This window comes from Pleurodeles waltl, chromosome 3_1 (assembly GCF_031143425.1).
Source record: "Pleurodeles waltl isolate 20211129_DDA chromosome 3_1, aPleWal1.hap1.20221129, whole genome shotgun sequence".
In the NCBI taxonomy this organism is placed as follows: Eukaryota; Metazoa; Chordata; class Amphibia; order Caudata; family Salamandridae; genus Pleurodeles; species Pleurodeles waltl.
The window spans coordinates 702,967,683-702,980,149 of NC_090440.1; the positions used below are offsets into that span (position 1 = coordinate 702,967,683).

At 49.3% G+C, this 12,467-nt stretch overlaps 1 long non-coding RNA gene across 1 annotated transcript; it reads left to right on the forward strand.

Moving 5' to 3' along the window:
- Positions 1-1,333: 1,333 nt before the first annotated feature.
- Positions 1,334-4,472, forward strand: LOC138284515 (uncharacterized). Its single transcript, XR_011201408.1, has 2 exons — positions 1,334-3,908; positions 4,264-4,472. It is a non-coding gene; the product is annotated as an uncharacterized lncRNA (long non-coding RNA).
- The last annotated feature ends 7,995 nt before the right edge of the window (positions 4,473-12,467 follow it).

Below are 12,467 nucleotides of genomic sequence, written 5' to 3' on the forward strand. Positions count from 1 at the left end.
CTACCCTCAGGCTATGAGGAGCTGGTTCCTTCGCAGAGGACCCTCAGAGGTGTGCTTTCCATATTGTTAATGCTGCCTATCTGTCTCATATTGCAGTTCCTCCTTACAGTATAGGAGTTAGGATACTTCGGGATGGCACCCAGTTTATTCAAGTTCTCTTGTTTAGTTCTATGACTATATTGTTTTTTTTTGTTATACAGGCCTAGTCACTAATCTGTTGGTTATCTGAACAGGGGTGTGGGACTATCTCCTTTGCACCTTTGACACCACACTGAAGAGCAGTACTGCTGAATCTACAGATACCCTTGTACATTCCTGATGCAGGATAACGTACTGATACTGAACATCATAGCCATACATGTGCAAGGCCTTAATTTCCCAGTTAAGAGGAAGTCCTTGCTCCACTTGAAGAGAACTAATGACGTACTTAACAAGAGTCATATCTTCTAGTTTATGATGTTAAATGATTTCACTCACAATATATCCTGCAACACTTTAATTATAATGCCCTAAAACTAAGGAATTTGCAAATCTGATAGAGGTGGCGACCCTTTCGGAGTGGACTCAACACACACAGCCCGTGAAGTGAGACTGGTCATGATTAATTGGAGTGGCGGGGGTAAGGTGGTGACAATGGCTTTGGTCTGTGGCTGTCTGAGCAGCTTTTTGCTTGGCTATTTCCCTACCTGGCCCAGCATTCATCCGATAATATCATAGTTGGTGATTTCAATGTAGCACTGGAACCTAGTATCAATAGATCCCATCACTCTTGACAAACATTGACCACCCACCTAACCCCCATCCTCAATGACCCTAGGCTTTAACGACCTGAAACTACTCAATGTCTGGTAGACACCACATAAAGGTGAAAGAGACTAAACATGTTATTTTGGTGTCCACCACTCGCACTTAAGGATCGACTATATATCTCCCAAGTATTTATTCCTGGGCTAGCCCCCCCAAAATAGGAATCTTGGCCTTGTCAGGTCATGCACCAGTCACAATACCAGTACTTACAGCTTCTCCGGAGGACCCACCTTATAGGCCCTGGAGGATGAATGAGATAGCATTTAAAGACCCTGTTCTTAGGGAGTGGTAAGTGGTGGAGGACTGCTTCAAAGAGAATGAAATAGATGACATTCCATGGGCAACTATATGAAATGCAGCTAAAGCGGTGTTCAGAGGCAAACTAATTAAACACACCACCACGTTTGTGCTTCTGACTCGGACCAGACGCTTAGAACTCAAGACAGAAATTGCAAAACTGGAGCAAGAATTTAAAGCTAACTCCTGTCGGAAAACCCAAAGGGCTGTATGAAAGGCCAAGGGTGACGGGGCGTGGCCAAGCTGTTGGTAATGGCGGACGCGAGCTGAAGAAGCTCCGCGTCTCGCCCGGCTTATCCGGTGCCATCTGGGGGGGTCAGGAGACCGGTGACGCCTGGCCGGTGATGGGGCAGGCATCCGAGGGACGCCGGGCTGAATTTGTGTTGCGCGCCGACTCGGAGCGGCGCGCAGAAGAGATGAGCCTGGGCCGGCGGCCTGAGGTGTTGGGCCGGGCGGCGGTGCGGCCGCGCCGTGTGGCATCGAGCATGCGACGGCTGCAGGGCCTGATTACAGGGACGGCCTCGGGGTGAGACTCCCCCAAAATATTGATGCCCCAGCGGGGGTGAAGACAAGGCTGCAGGTGAGGAGTGCTTACAGGCTACTTACAGGCTCCCCGGAGGGGCAGGAGGAGGAGCTGGGCCGGGTCCGCAAGGCTCTGTGGCCGGGCCGCGGTGCGGGCACGCCTGGCAGCAGGAGAGGGCCAGCGGAGGTCCTCCTGAAGTATTAGTGCCCTATCGGGGGCACAGAGACAACATCTGTGGGCGTGGTGGATACGGGGTTGCGTGTGCTGGCCTGCTGTGGCGGGCGCCTCGGCGCGGTGGGGGTTAGACCGGCCCGAGGACCACGCAGCCTAGATTGCAGGACTGACTTTGCCCTGGCAGATCACCTGGGGCCTTTGGAGGCTGGCAGTGGGACCTGTGGACCTGGAGGTTGGCAGTAGGAGGCCAGCTTTGCAGCGGCTGGTGGCTGGGCTGCTCGTGCTGCCGTGCGGTACTGGTCTGGTCGCGTAGGCAAGCGGGCCCAGCCTGATTCAAGGACTGCAGCAGTGACGAATGGAGCGGAGTTGAAGGAGCCCGGGTGGTGGAACGGTCTTTGGAGGCAAGGACAGCATCGGGTGCAGCTTCCCCTTTGGTGCCTATTGCTGTGGAGTCTGGTACCTGCGGACGCTGGTGGGGTGGAGTTGGGAGCAGATCCTGGGTGTTCAACTCGGCGCGGGACTGTTGTAGCGTTTGTAGCAGTCTCTTGGCTTGATATCCCTGCACCAGCTGCGAACATTAAAGGGTACGGAGCAGGTGAAGTCGGCGGCGAGGCAGCTGGTGAGAGATTGGGAACAGGTTGGAATCCTCTGTGGTCTAGATCATGGCGGGAACGGGCCGTCTTCGTTCTGGTACTGGAACTGGAAGGTCGCAGGACACGGCGGCGCAGGACAGCCAGAAGTTGGATGCGGTACACGCTGCGGTGGAGCGCATTGGAGACTCGTTGGAGTGGGCCCGCACATCATTGGAAGCCAGGATAGGTAAGGTGACCAGTGACCTTGTCCTCTTGCACGCTGATCATCGTAAGCTGGCGGACAAAACAGGTGCGATAGAGGCACAGGTGGATGAGTTGACACCGATGGCATCTCGTTTGAAGATGAAGATGGGGGACGTGCTGGCACGTGTGGCGGAACTGGAGCGTCGTGTGGAGGATGCGGAGGGGCGCTCCAGGAGGAACAACATATGGGTGGTTGGTTTGCCGGAAGGTACAGAGGGCCGGGATGCAGTGGCATCTTCTGAGAGCTGGCTATGGGGGCTGGTGCCGGCGGGCACGCTAACGTCCTTTTTTCATTGGAGCGCGCACATCGGATTCCCACGCGGCCGACACCTCCGGGGAGTGGCCCCCATCCTTTCATAATCCGCCTCCTACATTCTGCGGACAGAGATGTTATACTTAAAACTGTGAGATCCTCTCCGCCGCCTCGGGTGGATGATGCACAGGTACTGCTGTTTCCGGACTACACTCTAGCAGTACAGAGGGATCGGGCCTCCTACATGCCCTTGAAGCGTAAACTCAGAGCTCTCGGCCTGGACTACTCTCTGTTATTCCCCGCCAAGCTCTGCATTGTAGCCGAGAACAAGTCGCACTTCTTTACCACGCCGGAGGCAGCATGGGAGTGGCTCGAGTCAATGGGCCGCCCCTCGGGTCGTACGGTGGAGTGGAGCGTGCCGGTTTCGCAGAGCAGGCGCAGTCGGGTCAGGCACGGCCATAAGGGCAGTGATCGTGACTCATGCCCCTGATCTGGAGCAGCTTATACAGGAGAGGAGGGAGGCGATTCACTCTGCTGCGGCCATTGGTGCCTCCCCAGTGGCGTCGGAGTCGGAGACTGAAATCTCGCAGCCACCTAGTGATCGACCTAACACGCCGGATCAACTTTCGGAGTTGGGCCTCGCAGTCTTATTTATTAATTATTAATGGTCTACGAGGTGTGTAGACCACTATAAGGAGAATATTTTGGACTTATATTTATTCTGTTTGTTTTCTTACTAGATCTGAGGCCAAAAATTGGTTATTGCACTAGACTAATATTGCTACCAATACTGAGAAGTGAAACTGTTCACTGGAGCATACAAACCATGTGACAATAGGTAATTTTATATATAGAGTCTCATAAACTTACTGACATTTTGAACATTTCCTGAACAAGGAGATATAAATGAAGTTATCTTCTATTTTTTATTTTTTGTTTTCCAAAGTTCACTATTTACTTACCGATTGACATCGATTGGATATTGATTATTGACGGTTGGAATTGGTTAAATAAGGAGGTATGACTTCCACATTTTTTGTTGCATGTCAATGAACACAGTGGTGTTTTTACAGTTGAATATTGGAGCTTTCGGCTAGTGCATGTTTGGGCATGTAGTCTGTTCTTGAGCTTTATATTCTCACTTAATGTACTTAATGGTAGTCTTTAATTATTCGCGTTTCTTTGGTTCTCATTCCACCCTTCGTTATTTGGGACATTTGTACAAGTTATGAGACACTATGGGGTTATTACTTCAGCTATTTGTTTAAACCACAATTTGAATTTCTACCATTACCTTGTCCTTTTGTAGGCAAATTTGAAGACTTAGTTGTAGTATTTTGGTTATTAACTCAATAATTTATTTACAATTTTAGCCCTGAAGAAGTCATTTGGGATTGGATTGAAGTTTTTCCCAAGACGAAACACGTGTTGGCTTGAATTGTAGTACTATGGATGTGTTATTAATCACAGCTTGATTTGCATCGCTACTGAGAAATGCATACACCTATGAGAATAAGTATTTAAATTGCTGAATAAGAATGGACTCTTTCAAATATGTATTAAACATTGATGTTGGACTTTGCTCTTTGTTGATGATTTGCATATAAGCTCATAATAAGTTTCTGTTGGGTGTGCCGCACCTTGTATCATTATTTACTGGATTGTTTTAATCCATAAGGGTGGGGGGTGTTCCCTTGTGCAGGCACCCTTGTTTCCTTGGGTTGTTGGTTTACTTGACCCGATTTTTTGCTACTCATGATCTTGAGCGCCTGTGTAGCCCCAAAAATCTTTCACCCCACCAGTAAAGCTTCATTGGGCCTCGCAGTGGGCCTATCTGTAATGCCTGCCACGGCGGACAAACTTTTCTAGATGCTGCAGGAATTGCGCTGACTGACCGGTCACTGATGTGGCCGCCCGTCTGGAATGCTGAGTTAACTGGACTCTAGTGAGAATGTGTTGTTGATACAAGCGGATGGTGGGCCTGGTTGCCGAGCGTGGGCCACTGGCCTGTGAGAGTCGGGTGGGTCATTGCTGGTATTGTAACTGTCTTTGTTTGCTGTTAGCTACTGTGGCCGGCTGTTGGGGTTTTTCTCCCCCCCTTTCTGTTATCCACTATAGCTGGGTTGTCTGGTTTGTATGGGGCTTGCTTCCTTGTGAGATTGACCTACCCCATTCTCCTACTAGCGGAGATTCACAATGTGTGGTTGCGATGTTGCATGTTTTCGTTGTTGGGTTTGGGCGGAGACCTGTTGTCTATCTGCTCTGATGGTATTGGTTATGTTTTGGCTATGCTGGAAGCTACATACAGAGCGCCTGATTGGGGGTTGGGAATCTGCTAAAGCAGGTGCAGCGCTGTGCGTGGGGGTGGGGCGGATGCGGGGGGTAATAGGCTCTTTGTGTCATGACTTCATACACTGCGATTACTTGGAATGTGAGAGGCATACATACCCCTAAGTGCCGGTATGCTATATACTGCTATCTTAGAAGGCACTCAGTGTATTTGGCTTTTCTGCAAGAGACTCATTTGGCGCACTTGGAGAGCCCCCGATTGCAGAGGCACTGGAGGGGGCAGTTATATGCGACTGCTCACTCCACCTATGCCAGGGGTGCTCTGGTCTGGATTAGAGCGGGTTTCCCCTTTGCGGCGGAAGAGCAGATCATAGATCCACAGGGTAGATTTGCCCTGGTTCGAGGGAGGCTGGCAGGCCGTGCTGTGGTGCTGGGCTCTATCTATGCTCCGAATGTATATCAGACTTTCTTTCTGCACAGGCTGTCTCAGCACTTGGCGGGTTGTAGTGATTTTCCTTGGTTGCTGGGGGGGGCTTTAATAGTGTACTAGACATTGATTTAGACCGTTCCTTCCCCCTGCTGCCTACGTCCCCGGTTGTGGCAGCTGCGTGTGGTTTAGTGAATTGGATGCAACACTGGCAATTGGTAGATATATGGTGGCAGCGGCACGCTGAAAACAGGGTTTATTCGTATTATTCTGCCCCACACTCCCTGCATGTGCGCCTGGACAGGATGCTTTGCACTCGGAATCTGACCCCAGTGATTGTAGACACAGATTATCTGGGGCGTACGCATTCGGATCACAATCCGCAGCTTATGCGACTGAGTTGGGACTCTTCTTCTCCAGCTGTCCCTAATTGGAAGCTTAGGCCGATGCTCTTAGAGGACGCTGCCTCGGCCGACAAGACGGGCAGGCTACTGGCCTGGCTGATTCGTCGCGATTGCGAGAAGGGCCCGGTTATGGAGATTCGCTCACAGGCTGGGGGAACGATAAATACGCCTGGGGAAATACACTCTGAGTTTACGAGGCACTACGAGGCGCTCTATGCCTCAAGTGTGCTTCCAATGGAGTGGTCTTGTAGCGACTTTCTTGCTGGAGTGGAACTCCCGCGTCTGGAGGAGGAGCAGATGGATGCGCTTGAGGAGCCTCTTGATCTTGAGGAGATAAAGTCCAGTATTGGTGAGCTAGCATCAGGTAAAACGCCGGACCCAGATGGTCTACCGGCTGACTTTTACAAGGTTTTTGCTACCACTCTGGTGCCCAATTGCTCCGTGTGTATGAGGAGGCAGTTCGAAGGGGCTGTTTGACAGCGTCCCAGAGGGAGGCGCTGCTGGTGTCCATTCCCAAGCCTGGGAGGGATCCAGTGGAGGTGGGTTCGTATCGGCCACTGGCGATGCTGAACGCTGACTACAAAATCCTGGCCAAAGCGCTAGCAATGCGTCTTGCACCGAGAGTACCGGATCTGGTGCACCCAGATCAGAACGGGTTTGTGCAGGCAAGGGATACGTCACACAATATCAGACGGCTGTTTCGCGTTATGCAATATGTGAGGCGGGATTGGCCACGGGCGGGATGTCTCGTCCTGGATTTAGAGAAGGCTTTTGATTCTCATCTGTTCAGGGTATTGCGGCGGTTTGGCATGGGACCCCACTTCATTCGGCTGGTTAAGCTGTTAAATACTGAGCCGCGGGTTCGGGTAAAGTTGGAGTGCATGGTATCAGAGCCGGTCCATGTGTGCAGGGGTACGAGACAGGGCTGCCCCCTTTCCCCGTTGTTGTTTTCTCTCGCCATGGAGCCCCTGGCAGCGGCCCTGCGTGACGGGGGGGCTGAATGGGGTATTGCCCTGGGGGACCGCCTGCACGTGGTGTCCCTTTATGCTGACGACCTCCTCCTGTATTTTAGGGATGTTACGCGGATCCCTCTGGAGGTTGGGACGTTGCTGCAGCAATTTGCGTTGTTGTCTGGCCTCAGGGTCAATTGGTCCAAATCATGCCTCTTTCTTTTTGACTCCACGCTCCCAAATCCAGGGCTTTGCCTTGCTGGGAGTCCTGTCCCGTGGCAGCCACACACTTTCCGGTAGTATTTGGGTGTCCGTATTTACCATCAGGAGAGGGACCTAGTCGGAGGCAACCTTACAAGAGCGGTGTCCTCGATCAAATCCCAGATGACTTTTTGGCGGACACTGCCGCTGTCGGTGGCCGGTAGAATAGCCCTCTTAAAAATGGTAGTCTTACTGCGTCTATTATATTACTTTTCAAACCTTCCGCATTACATTCCTCCCAGCTTCTTTAGGACTTTGGAATCAGAGTTGAGGTAATTTATCTGGAATGGGGGCCGTTGCAGGGTCGCGCTGAAAAAACTGTACTTGCCGTTGGAGAGAGGTGGGCTGGCGGTTCCTAATCTAGAGCACTACTGCCTGGCTTCTCAACTTCAGTGGGTGTCCAGATGGCTGGCGGGCCTTCATCTGGCGGATAAGGCGTCTGAGCGGGGTGCTTGGTCTCTGCTGTAGGTTTCGCACTTATTTCATCCACTCGCACGAGTGCCAATGCCGAAACAACTATTCCTCAAGGTGGCGTATAGCTGTTTTCGTAGGTCCCTCCGTCTCACTGGGCGTGTGGTCCCATTCTCTCCAGCCTTGGCGCTGTTGGGCACTCCGCAAGGCCCCAGGATCACTTCAAGCTCGTAGCTTCGCGCGTGGCATGAAGCGGAGTTGTGTACGCTAGGTGATCTCTATGAGGATGGCCAGCAGCTCTCGTTTTCTAGGCTTCAGGAATTGGGGCTGCCGTCAGGGCAGTTTTTGCTATATAATTCGTTGTTGAGGGCTCTGAGATCCAAGTGGGGTGATGTGTCGGTGGCTCCCCCCACACACTTGATGATACAATACCTGCAGGTGATGGTGTGGGGGCGGCGATTGATCAGCTGGTTTACAGATGCGCTGCGGGTACATACTGTTCTCAAATGCGATGCATTGCGAGCGGCCTGGGAGGAGGATGCAAACAGTTCAATTAAAGAAACGCGGTGGAGGTTAGCTCTTTCTGGCCACCTTAACATACCCCGCAACTCTAGATTTAGTTTAATTCAATTCTACATTGTTCACAGGGCCTACCTCACTCCAGCTCGAGTGAACAGATATTTTGCTCTTCAGGATGCAGCTTGTCCCCACTGCTTTTGCATAAATGCAGACTTGTTCCATATGCTGTGGTTCTGCCCATTCTTGAGCTGCTACTGGAAGGCAGTGGTGGGCTGCTTGTTGGAGTGCACGACGCGGCGGGTTGCATTCACCTGGGAGGCGTGTGTGCTGGGACTTTTTCCCAGAGGTGAGCGGCATAGAGCTGCGGTACGATTTACGGACCTGGGCCTGATCACGGGTAAGCGTTTGGTGACTTGTAGGTGGAAGTCGTCGGGCCCTCCATCTGTGCAGGCTTGGAAATACTCCTTTGAGGTGTGGGCGGTAGCACAGGGAGTGGCGTTGAAAAGAGAAGATGCGTTGGCGCTGCGCAAATATACGTTGTCATATAGCTGGGAGGAGATGCTACTGCGTCTGCGGAATGTGAGTGGGGGCCCTGCTGTGGAGGAATCGGTCTGGGGCGGATATACGCCCACTGGGGGAGGCGAGCGATGCAACGGGGTGGTGTATGCCTGATAGCTTGATTTGATGCAGAATTAGTGTGCTGAAGGGTGATGTTGTTCTGGAGCCACTATGGGGCTTTGCCCCTCCGCTGGTATGTTGGGTTGATGCAGATTGGTTCCCATGCCGATTAAAGCGCGCTTGAATTGCAATTTGCTGCCTGTATAAATATTATCCAGTAGTTGTTATTGTTCGTACTGTTTGTTTGTAACCTGTTTACAGTATCTGCCTACCAGCAAGAAATACCAATGTTCAATTATGGGTGGGGGTGAACTGATATTTCGGACTGATTAGTTGAACCATGCAATTGATTGTCATCCCTCCAAGGACGTCTAAGCTTCAAGCCTCTGGCATATGCATATCCCATCTATGAATTGCACAACTGTCAATGCTGGGCCGTGGGAACCTGGGTTAATCGCGGTTCAATATGTGGGTTGGAGGCTTGGCTACATCTTGTTTTGAAGCCTGTCTTTTTGCGCACGTGGGTGCGCAAGCGAATTGTAATTGCACAATGGTAACTATCCAAATGTTATTGGTCTTTCGGTGTTATGATGAGATAAAATGCTAATAAACAGATTGAAGAAAAAAAAATGAAAGGCCAAGGGTGATCAATAGACAGTTCTGAGTAAAAAATGGGGCTAATAAATGACTGTAAACGAAGCAAATGTATTACAATAAAGAAGAAAAGGAGATAGGCTACTGGCTTACAAGATACACACACACACACATACAGACTAAGGAATCGCATACCGTTGGTTGTTGACAATAATGGAGGGTTGCACATGGCAGACCGGGGAATACAAGAGACTTTCACACAGTACTATGCTGCTCCCCATGGGAGAGAGCAATGCAAAACTGGACTGCAAAATTAATATCTTGCAGACATTTCCTTCCCTGAGATAGACTCTGATGTGAGGAAAGAGTTAAAAAAACAAATAACCATGGAGAAGGTGATAGAGGCCATTAAAACGTTCCATAATAACAAGCCCCGGGTGAGTTTCCCAACTTATTCTATAGAGCTTTTGCTGTACCATTGAGCCCTTTACCTGACTAAAGTTTATGATTCTTTTCTGGATACTCAGGAAGTCACACCATTGATGATGGAGTCCGTTCTTACATTGATAGTCAAGCCAGGGACTGCAGGTCATATTGGGCCAGATGTATCATCATCCTGGTTTGCATTTCCTAAATAGCAATTTAAGAAATCGCTATTTAAGAAATGCAAAATGGGATGTATGATGTATGAAAATTGCGATTCGGTAATAGCGATTTCTTAAAAATCGCAATCGCTATTACTGAATCGCAATTAGGGAATGGGACTCCATTTATCCCTTTGGGCCTGTAGGCCCATAGGTGCAAATGGTTCTGCATTATCTAATTTGCGAATTCCTGTTAGGAATTCACAAATTAGGTAATGCAAACCCCAGGGTGCTGGGGGCCTAAGGCCCCCTTTCATGCACCCCAAAAAAATATTTGTGGACATGTAAAGCGCACACATGGCCTTAGGGCATGTGTGCGCTACATGTCATTTTAAAAAATGCATTTATAATGCATTTTAAAAAATTGCACATGGTTATCACTAAATTGGATTTGGTGGTAATTGCATTTCCTAAATGCCGAATTCACATTTAGGAAATGCATGATACATTTGCTTTGGAAATCGCAAATAGGAATTCCCTATTTGCGATTTCCTATTTAGAGAATCACAATTTGCGATTCCCTAAATGGAATCGCAATTTCAGGGAATCTCTATATTAGTGATTCCTTGAAATTGCACTGCGAATGCCTTTCATAAATCTTGAAAGGCATTTTTGCATTCGAAAACGGCCGAATTTTGCGATTCACACCGTTTGCGAATGCAAACTTGTTTGATACATCTGGCCCATTATCTGATTGCTCTCCTGAAGAGTGATCTGGAGATCTTTATCAAGATCTTGACCTTCAGGTAGAGAGGAGTATAAATAACCCTGCTTGGTGTCTCCTTACTAACTGGGGTTAGTTAGTAACAGACATACAGGAGCTGACATTAGGCTGACTCTGAACGTGGTTGACAGTGCTTCCTCCACAGACACTCATGACCCCCTTCTCTTGCTAGACACGGAGAAGGCATTCAACCATGTTGATTGGACCTTCCTAGCCAAGACGCTTGATGAGACTAACATGGGCCCCCAAATGAAATGTTTTGTTTCGGTGAATTAGGAAGGGGATTCCATGAGACTCCATACTCACTCATGCCTCTAGGGGTCCATACGACTGACCTGAGGTACGAGACAGGTGCCTCCTTTCGCCCCTGATTGTTTCCTTAACAACAGAGCCTCTGTTCCACCATGTGATGGCTAACCATGAGATCATAGTTCTAGACACTACAAAGCAAGTCGGACTGGCTCTTTTTGCCAATAATGTTCTTTGTTTTCTGACCAACCTCTCAAGGTAGCTCCATGCATTATTGAAAAAATTGGAGTGATTTTGAAATGAGTCAGGGCTGAAAGTCAATCACAAGATATCTTCTGCAAAGGGGGAGTGGGGAAAACCCAAGCAGACAGCGAGGTAGTGGTGGCTAGATATGTGCCTGAGAGTGGCTACCTCTCCTAGTGTGAGTGATATCTTCCAGAGCAATGCGCCCCCTCCTGGATATCCTATGTAAAGACCTACACTGATGGGGTAGACTGGGAATTTCTTGAGTGGGTAGGATAAACTGCATAAAGATGAACTTCATGCTGAGACTGCTTTATCTTTTCCCTTCCCTTTCCGTGATGATCCCTTCAAAGGTCTTGGAGTCTCTTTCGTACAAAATGTGGGTTTTTATATGGAATAACAAATCACCTTGTACAGCTAGGTCCCTCTTGATGAGGAGCACAGGGGAGGAAGGCATGGGAGCCATAATGTAGAATCTTACATTTCAGTAACTCAGATGCAGACAAACCCTGGTGCTTCTTAGAGCAAGTATACAGCAAGTATAAGCTCCCTCTTCACCAACAGCTAGGGCTCTCCACAAGGGGACAGATAAATGATATCTACCCAGAGAGGGAGGTGAAACAGTGTGCCTGGGCCAACTATATGAGGGGTTACTCCCAAGACGAGAGACCAGTGAGCTAATGATGTATTACTTGGACCCAAAGATTTATAACAAGTGATGCAACTCCTGGTAGGCTGTTCAAAGTGTAGGGACAAGGTTCGAGGAAAAACCACAGGAATGGAGGATATGATTTTGAAAGAGGACACAGTAAAGTGCTGTCCCGGCTCTACAGAGCTTTGGATAGGGGTGTCCCCACAACACAACTCATGTATACGAAGAAATGGGCAGACTAACTCCAAATTGTTGGAGGCAGACAGAATCTTGATCTGGAGGAGTGCAGCGAAATTGTCCCTGTGTCTTCAGTTCAGGGCCAATACATATAAAATCAGGACACAATGATACATGACTTCCTGAAGACAATTAAGAATGGTTCAGAAGCCTCCTGGAGTCGATCTGGATTGAAAGGGACCTATATGCACATGTGTTGGGATTGCCCACAGATGCATCCGTTTTGGACACAGATAGTGCAGACTATCAAAGAGATCAGTAATGTGCCACTGCTATTGTCACCTCTGATAACTTTGCTAGGTTTGATTGATGAGGACCGATTCATTTGCTGTTGGCCGCCTGACTAGTGCTAGTG